We start from the raw sequence: 10,247 nt of genomic DNA, 5'->3' as shown, positions 1-10,247 counted from the left end.
CACTTTTTAATTGTCCACAACAAAGTATGTATCCTCTCCTAATCTCCCTCTACTCAACCCCACATCCATCCATAAATATATATACAGTGTATGTATATTCGATGTCAGTATAGCAATAATTGAATGTAATATATGAATTATAGCATATCATTTATCTTTTTATATTAAAATAAAGGGTTTTTCCAAAATCTGAATGAGTTATTTATTCTATCCCAGCATTGTCAGTATTTAGGTTGAGCTGCCCTCTGCTGTTGACTATTGAACAATGCAGAAGTATTCAGGGGTATTCTGTGAATCATTTAGTCCCCCATCATCTAATCTTTTCAAGTAAACACGTGTCAAATATGGGTGTACATGTGAAAGCCACATTGATAATAATTTCAGGACCAAATCTTGCAAGGGATAGCTAGCTGGCTACTCGATGAATGTTGACACATCACACACATTATCATTGTGTAAAGCTATGGCAAGTGGCTCGACGATTATGCTGAAGAGAGGAGTGGACAGTGGTAGTCCTTCCTAGTGCCACACTGTAAATGAAAATATTGAGAAAGTATTTGACGCAACTGAATCCAGAAAACAGGAGCGGACAGTGGTCAGTCCTGCCTCGTGCCATGAGGTTGATGAAATATTATTGAATTTATAACTGAATCTACATCATCTGAAATTACCACTTTTGATTTGGTAGATGGTAGAAGTAAATAATAGGCAGAATCTATAATTTTGAGACCTTGGGACTATAAGGCTCTATCTGGCATTTTGGTCAAAAATGAGTCATTCACATAGAATTGCTCTTTAGGTGGTCCTTCACATGTGAGATACTATATGTCAGATTTTTTTTTCTATCTGCGCAAACATCTTTGAACTTGCTTCTATAAGGTTCTAATACTTTAATGTAAGGTGATGTACTTATCGAGTCATGAAAGAGGAAGACATCACAAAATAGTTCAGAGATCTGGGACTTGAAAAGTACTAATTATCTCAAAACTCTACATTTTCCAGATAGAACTGTCATGACGTTGGCCTGTGGGTAAGGTTTATGACCCCCCATAAATACCTTTCTCCCTTCCCCTCTCTCTCTGACCCTACTGAAGGACTCTCGAATAGCCTTTGTTAAACATAGAGAGTCTGGGAACATCAAACAAGTGGGGGTAAGGAACCATATTTCGGTAATAGAACCAGTTGGAAATATACCAGGTACTTAATGAGTATGGATGTCAGTTCGGTTGTCATCTGAGACATTATGACTGATGACAGGACGACATAAACTGTACCTGGGAAAGTCTACACATTCTAGTTATCAGATTCACATGGAATTGTTGTGCAATTTAAATGTTTGATATTGAAACTGTTTGTTAGGAGATTAAATGTAATTTTAGCTTCCAATTGAGAGAATTGGGTTTTCATAAGGAAAGAGCCCTGCTCAATCAGTTGCACGCCCCTGTAAGGAGACAGGGGTTATAAACGATGAAACACACCCTTCTCCCCTCTCCACTATATAAGCCAGTGACGAAAATGTAACCAGTGTGTTCGGGTATGTGAGGTCTGCAGGTTCTGCGTTAAAAGGACTAACCCGTCAAGTACAGAACTAAGCCAACCTCAGCGTGAGCTTTGGTTGTGAATGGTATGAACTTTGAACTCTTATTCACTACAGAAGTGATACTTCCTAGCCGTTGAGTTAGCAGCGGCCGCTGTAAACGTGGGCTAGGAAAGGACGGACGATGTATCCAGTCTAACACACAACGAAGATACTACAACGTATCCAATTTACCACCAGTGACATTCTTCCGAGGACAAGAAGATCTCTGTTGGCCAGCATCTACGACCAACCTACCGAAGCGCAGCTCAGAGTAAATATTTATTGCATTTTCCTTTTCCAAATGGCTGGTAATTTAGAATGCATAAGATACTGTATTTACGATAGCATAGCTGTTTCTTTTTGTTCCTCAGTCTTCCCGCTCTTCCATTCAAGCCCAACCCCCTTTCTTTGTGTAACAAGCCTCATACAGGTTACGTCCACCAGGGACGTTTTCTGTATGGCATAATTTGTATTCTGTGTATATGTAATTCTGTGTGATTAGTTAGGTATTTGGTAAATAAATAATTAAACCCAATTTTGTATTGCTGATTCAACTTGTTAGCCAGGGTTCGTGAAGATAACCAAGAATTTACAACTTTCATATGAGACTGAAAATAAGGTGACGATTAATAATGACTGCTATTGATGTAAAATATTACTAGATCTTTAAGAATTTATTCGGAAGATAACGGCTCTATAAACACTCTTCCGTGGTGTCCCGACTTTCTAGTTAATTACATTTACATGATTAGTCAATCAGAGAAAGGATTTTATAGAATAGCATGTCATATCACTTAATCCGGCATAGCCAAAGACACGACAGAACCTTATAGTCCCAAATCCTTGATTATTCATAGCAATAGTTCTGGTCCTCATTTGCAATTACTTCTTTTTTTCACCACTTTTTCAGAAGAATGGCCATAACTTAAGCTTTGATATAGGGGGCGTAGGTCGGGGTGCCATGTAAGAATCCGACGGCGAGTGGGTAACCCGCCTCTATCATCAATCCTATTAGCCAACGTGCAATCATTGGATAATAAACTGGCTGAGCTCCGATCAAGACTATTGTACCAACGGGACATTAAAACGTGTAATATCTTATGTTTCACCAAGTCGTAGCTGAACAATGACATGGATAACATACAGCTGGCTGCGTTTTCTGTACATCGGCATGATAGAACAGCTGCCTCCGGTAAGACAAGGGGTGGCGGTCTGTGTCTATTTGTTATTAACTGGTGCACGAAATCTAATATTAATGAAGACTCAAGGTTTTGCTCGCTGAGGTAGAGTGTCTCATGATAAGCTGTAGACCACACTATCTACCAAGAGAGTTTTCATCAACATTTTTCATAGCTGTCTATTTACTACCACAAACCGATGCTGGCACTAAGACCGCACACAACTAGCTGTATAAGGCCATAAGCAAACAATAAATTGTACCAGTGAATCACTCAATAAGGAAGTGGTCAGATGACGCAGATGCTAAGCTACAGGACTGTTTTGCTAGCACAGACTGGAAAATGTTCCGGAATTCTTCCGATGGCATTGAGGAGTACAGTCACTGGCTTCATCAATAAGTGTATTGATGACGTCATCCCCACAGTGACCGCACGTACATTCCCCAACCAGAAGCCATGGATTACAGGAAACTTCCACACTAAGCTAAAGTGTAGAGCTGCCACTTTCAAGGAGCAGGACTCTAACCCGGATGCTTATAAGAAATCCCGCTATGCCTTCCGACAAACCATCAAACAGGCAAAGCGTCAATACAATACAATAAGATTGAATCCTACTATAACGGTTCCAACGCTAGTCGGATATGGCAGGGTTTGCAAACTATTATGGACTACAAACGGGAAGCACAGCTGTGAGCTGCCCGGTGACACGAGCCTACCAAACAAATTAAATTACTTCTCTGCGCGCTTCGAGGCAAGCAACACTGAAGCATGCATGAGAGGACCAGCTGTTCCGGACGACAGTGTGATCATGCTCTCCGTAGCCGATGTGAGTTTTTAAACAGGTCAACATTCACAAGGCCGCAGGGCCAGACGGATTACCAGGACGTGTACTCCGAGCATGCGCTGAACAACTGGTAAGTGTCTTCACTGACATTTTCAACCTGTCCCTGACCGAGTCTGTAATACCAACATGTTCCAAGCAGACCAAAGAACACCAAGGTAACCTGCCTAAATGACTCCCGACCCATAGCACTAACGTCTGTAGTCATGAAGTGCTTTGAAAGGCTGGTCATGGCATACATCAACACCATTATCCTAGAAACCCTAGACCCACTCCAATTTGCATACCGCCCCAAAGGATCCACAGATGATGTAATCTCTATTGCACTCCACACTGCCTTTTCCCACCTGGACAAAATGAACACCTATGTGAGAATGCTATTCATTGATTACAGGTCAGTGTTCAACACCATAGTGCCCTCCAAGCTCATCACTAAGCTAAGGACCCTGGGACTGAACACCTCTCTCTGCAACTGGATCCTGGACTTCCTGATGGGCCACCCCCAGGTGGTAAGGGTAGGTAACAACACATCTTCCACATTGATCCTCAACACGGGGGCCCCTCAGGGGTGCGTGCTCAGTCCCCTCCTGTATGTCCTGTTTACTCATGACTGCATGGCCAAGCACGAATCCAACACCATCATTAAGTTTACCGACGACAAGACAGTGATAGGCCTGATCACTGACAACGATGAGACAGCCTATAGGGAGGAGGTCAGAGACCTGGCCGTGTGGTGCCAGGATAACAACCTCTCCCTCAACGTCATCAAGACAAAAGGAGATAATCGTGGACTACAGGAAAAGGAGGGCTGAGCATGCCCCCATTCTCATCGACGGGGCTGTAGTGGAGCAGGTTGATAGCTTCAAGTTCCTTGGTGTCCACATCACCAACGAACTGTCATGGTCCAAACACACCAAGACAGTCGTAAAGAGGGCACAACAAAACCTATTCCCCTTCAGGAGACTGAAAAGATTTGGCATGGGTCCTCAGATCCTCAAAAAGTTCTGTTCTGCAGCTGCACCATCGAGAGCATCCTGACTGGTTGCATCACTGCCTGGTATGGTAACTGCTCAGCCTCCAACTGCAAGGCACCAACTGCAAGGGTAGTGCGTATGGCCCAGTACATCACAGGGGCCAAGCTTCCTGCCATCCAAGACCTCTATAACAGGCGGTGTCAGAGGAAAGCCCTAAAAATTGTCAAAGACTCCAGCCACCCTAGTGATAGACTGTTCTCTCTGCTACTGTACGGCAAGCGGTACCAGACCGCCAAGTCTAGGTCCAAAAGGCTTCTTAACAGCTTCAACCTCCAAGCCATAAGACTCCGGAACAGCTAACCAAATGGCTACCTGGACTATTTGCATTGACCCCTCCCCCCCATTTTTATGCTGCTGCTCCTCTCTGTTTATTATCTATGCACAGTCACTTTACCTCTACCTACATGTTCATATTTCTTCAATTGCCTCTACTAACCTGTACACCCGCACACTGGTACTGTACTGATACCCCCTGTATATAGCCTAGTTACTGTTATTTTATTGTTGCTCTTTAATTATTAGTTATTTTTATATTTTCTTCCCTTTTCATTTTTATTTATTTATTGTTTACTTCATTTTATTTAGTAAATACTATCTTAACAGTTAAATTAGATTCTTCAAAGTAGCCTGCCTTTGCCTTGATGACAGCTTTGCACACTCTTGGCATTCTCTCAACCAGCATCATGAGGTAGTCACCTGGAATGCATTTCAATTAACAGGTGTGCCTTGGTAAAAGTCAATTGTGGAATTTCTTTCCTTTCGTAATGCATTTGAACCAATCAGTTGTGTTGTGACAAGTTATGGGTGGTATACAGAGATAGCTCTATTTGGTAAAAGACCAAGTCCATAATATGGCAAGAATAAGCAAAGAGAAACGACAGTCCATCATTTCTTTAAGACATGAAGGTCAGTCAAGAACTTTGAAAGTTTCTTCAAGTGCAGTCGCAAAAACCATCAAGTGCTATGATGAAACTGGCACTCATGAGGACCACCACAGGAAAGGAAGACCCAGAGTTACCTCTGCTGCAGAGGATAAGTGCATTAGAGTTACCAGCCTCAGAAATCTGCAATTAACTGCACTTCAGATTGCAGTCCCAGTAACAGACACATCTCATCATTAACTGTTCAGGGGCGACTGCGTGAATCAAGCCAAACTTTTGTCCAAACTTTTGACTGGTATGTATGTAAATGAATGCATTAACTGTTAATAATGGCGCCCATAATACCTGTAAAATTAAATGTACTGAATAATATTGTGAAACGTATTGAAGATAACAGGCAGACAGTAAATACTGATATGAATATGAAAATATGATTCGATTTACACAGACCAAAAAATTCCATAACAATATTTCTCCATTGTCCAAATAACATTAATTTAATGGGCAACTCAACAACCTGGTAGATAAACATTTTCTAGAGTTCCTAAAATGATAAAACAACATTTGAATAATTTCATCATTCCAAAATTATGTTTTAGAGGTCAACAACATTTTACAGTTGTCACGACTTCCGCCGAGGTCGGTCCCTCTCCTTGTTCGGGCGGCGTTCGGCGGTCTACGTCACCGGTCTTCTAGCCATCACTGATCCATCTTTCATGTTCCATTGGTTTTGTCTTTATTTTCTACACACCTGGTTTTCATTATCGAATTCCATGTTCATGTATTTAGTTCAGCCACGACTTGTTTCTAGGAAACCATACACAACATGAATCATGTGACCAAATATTTAGCAAGAGGTCATAATTTCATGGAGTCTATGAAGGAAGAAACCACATGGAAAATTAGGTCCAAAAACAGATTTTCATAAAGTCTAATTAATTTATTATGTTATAGGTTGCATGATGCTTGTATCTAAACCAAAGTAGATCGTTTTAAGATAATTTGCCACATCAGTTGGGGTCTCTATAAGCTACAATATGAGGTCCTAAACCTAGCATGAAAGTGCATCCTTGTAGCTGTGTGGGCTAATATAGTCAAAATGTTTGCTTTGAGGTAAGTTGAGCCCATGGCCACCATGCCCCATACAGATGATGATTACATTTTGTCAGTTTTATGCATAATATGCAAAGTATTTGTGTACTATGTCATGCATAGGAACTCTAGATAGTGCATTTTTATTGTTATAGAGCAGACTATGCCCGTATATACAAACGGAAAACAAGCAGGGGTCTAGCCCCCCTTGATGTTCTTGAGAGAGCAGCCAAGGAAGTGATTAAAGGGAAGAACAGCAGCAAGGGATGAAAAATAGACTGAATGACACTGAAGAGTTACTTTGACAAAAAACTAAATTAACATATACCTGTGTGAAAGAGAGGCTGTGATAGAGTAGCAGAGGCACATACGGTCTTATGTGATGACATGGAGTCTGAGCTTGCTAAACATATCAAGAATCTCGTGGAGCAGTTTTATTGGCTTAGTAGCCTCAAATGCAGAGAACTTTCCAACGAATTGGCACATCGAAACAACATCCCTGTCCCAGACAACTGGTCAAGAAATGGAAGGGTAAGTGATATTGAACATAGATCTATATCTGAATGTAGGCATACATTTAAGATATACAATATACCACACCCTCATTCCATGAATAAAACCCACTGTCACAGGACACTAGCACCCACTTACCCCAAGGGGGCTCAACTTTCCCTGTCCCTATGCTCAACTGACCCCATACCCTGGATAAGTTGAGTCAAGAGATCACTTTTTTTGGACAAGCTATGTTTTCAAAACTGTTATGTTTACATGAATTCTGATTATTTCCAGAAATACACAAAATCCTAAAATATATGTAGATATCTTTGTCAGAAAGAATACTATATTTCCCTTGACCTAGTGATGCTGAATGTAAAAAATGGCATACCCCACTATGCCCTACACAGGTAAATCTACTGTATGGTTATCTTATAACGTTCTTCCTTTTTTCCCTCTTCTTCCACTGCTTCACTCTCTCAATTTTCTATGCTGCCTTGGGCTGGAAACATCAACAAATGTGATGCTAATAGAATAAACAAGCTGATGAGTAGCGCTGGTTCCACTATAGGGTTAGAGTGGAGGTTGTAGTGGTGAATAGGAAATGCAGTCAGTATCACATGCAATGTCTTTGTTCTGGTTGCAAATATGAATCTACACATGTTTGTCAGCAGTGTGTGGCAGCCTCTTCTCTTTGCTATGGAATCTGCAGACCATACTGGAATTAGAACGTCACCTTTTACCCGACACAATATGCTGATGGATTTTGCAGAAGGAATTTTTGAAAGATGTTATACTAAAGGGGGTCCAGTGGTGTATTTTTGGGGGTATCTGTACTTTAATATTAATATTTTTGACAACTTTTACTCCACTACATTCCTAAAGAAAATATTAACTATTTACACCCAGTATTAACTTTTTTACATTTTCCCTGACACCCAAATGTAGTGGCTAAATTTTGAATGCTTAGCGGGACAGGAACATTTTCCAATTCAGGAGAACACGTGGTTGGAGTGGTTGGAGGTGTGCCCCTGGCTATCTGTAAATTTGAAAAACAAGAAAATTGTGCCATCTGGTTTTCTTAATATAAAGAATTTGAAAGTATTTATAGCATTTACTTTTGATACTTACGTATATTTAAAACCAAATATTTTATACTTTTACTCATGTATTATTTTACTGAGTGACTTTCACCTTTATACTGTATTAAAAGTAGACTCAACGAAATGATGTTGCCACGAGCAGCACTTGAGATATTGAGTTAAGCGAGATGCAACACTTCGCTCTCACACAATAAACTGCGCATGTGAACGGGTTCACTTCACACTCTGTACAGCATGGTAGCCAGGGCACCAAAACAGCAGAGAAGTTGAGCCTTGCACTTCAGCGCTCTAAATTGCAGAAATTGACCCACTATGCTGTTTACTTTCTGCATCTACATTATATTTATGAGTCTACCTTTAATGTATCTTTACTTTTACTCAAGTATGACAATAGTGGGTACTTTTTCTACGACTGGGGGGATGGAAAGTAACTCAAGAACTAAATAGATGACCATACAGTCTGATTTGGGTATAATTAGAGCAGTAGGCATGTGATTCAGACCAAGAGTATCCTCTTTGTTTCTCAAAACCTGAAATTACATGTTTGAAGACTGCTGACAAATTGGTTTCGTCTTGCTGTTGTTTGTTTAGTACAGGTTCTCTCTGTGATTTTCTGTTGTGTGCTCCCCTTCAGGAGATGGAAAAGATTTGTTGTGGGTCCTCAGATCCTCAGAAAGTTCTACAGCTGCACCATCGAGAGCATCCTGACCGGTTGCATCACCGCCTTGTATGGAAACAGAGGGTAGTGCGTACGGCCCAGTACATCACTGGGGCCAAGCTTCCTGCCATCCAGGACCTCTATACCAGGCGGTGTCAGAGGAAGGCCCTAAAAATTGCTAAAGACTCCAGCCACCCTAGTCAGAGACTGTTCTCTCTGATACGGCAAAGCACTGTATCCCCACCTGCTGGAGATATGATGCCATTGTAGCCTAGAGTCCTGGGGATATTCAATGAAACCACTAGAGGCCAATATCAGACCAGTGCTATTAATTACAAGGTCTATTATCTCTTACTAAGGGAACACATATCACACAGAATTAACCATCTAATGGTTGTGCTCAGTCTTTACTGTAAGCCAGATAAACAATGTGCGTAGCTGTCTAACAACCAATACAGGATGTTATGTTTAGACACTCACATACCCACATCCCACACAAACAAAATACTACAGTATTCACTGTATTGCTGTTGTAGACTTTACTGTGGTATTCACTGTAGTGTTTTTTTGACTACAGTATGTACTGTGGTATTGACTGTAGTATACTCTAGTATTTACACTTAACTATAGAATAAATACCATAGTAAAATTCAACTGTAATATATACTATTAGACGGTACCCTCCAAGCTCATCATTAAGCTTGAGCCCCTGGGTCTCAACCCCGCCCTGTGCAACTGGGTCCTGGACTTTCTACCTTCACCAGGTGGTGAAGGTAGGAAACAACATCTCCACTTCGTTGATCTTCAACACTGGGTCCCCACAAGGCTGCGTGCTCAGCCCCCTCCTGTACTCCCTGTTCACCCATGACTGCGTGGCCATGCACGCCTCCAATTCAATCATCAAGTTTACAGACGACACAACAGTAGTGGGCTTGATTACCAACAATGACGAGGCAGCCTACAGGGAGGAGGTGAGGGCACTCGGAGTGTGGTATCAGGAAAACAATCTCTTAATCAATGTCAACAAAACAAAATAAATGATCGTGGACTTCAAGAAAGAGCAGAGGGAGCAGTCCCCTATCCACGGACAAACTGAAATGGTCCACCAACACAGACAGTGTGGTGAAGAAGATGCAACAGCGCCTCTTCAACCTCAGGAGGCTGAAGAAATTTGGCTTGTCACCTAAAACCCTCACAAACTTTTACAAATGCACAATAGAGAGCATCCTGTGGGGCTGTATCACCGCCTGGTACGGCTACTGCACCGGCCTCAACCGCAAGGCTCTCCAGAGGGTAGTACGGTCTGCACAACGCATCACCGGGGGCAAACTACCTGCCCTCCAGGACACCTACAGCACCCGATGTCACAGGAAGGCCAAAAAGATC

This window comes from Salmo salar, chromosome ssa04 (assembly GCF_905237065.1).
Source record: "Salmo salar chromosome ssa04, Ssal_v3.1, whole genome shotgun sequence".
NCBI classification, from domain to species: domain Eukaryota; kingdom Metazoa; phylum Chordata; class Actinopteri; order Salmoniformes; family Salmonidae; genus Salmo; species Salmo salar.
Note: the sequence above shows the minus strand (reverse complement) of the source record.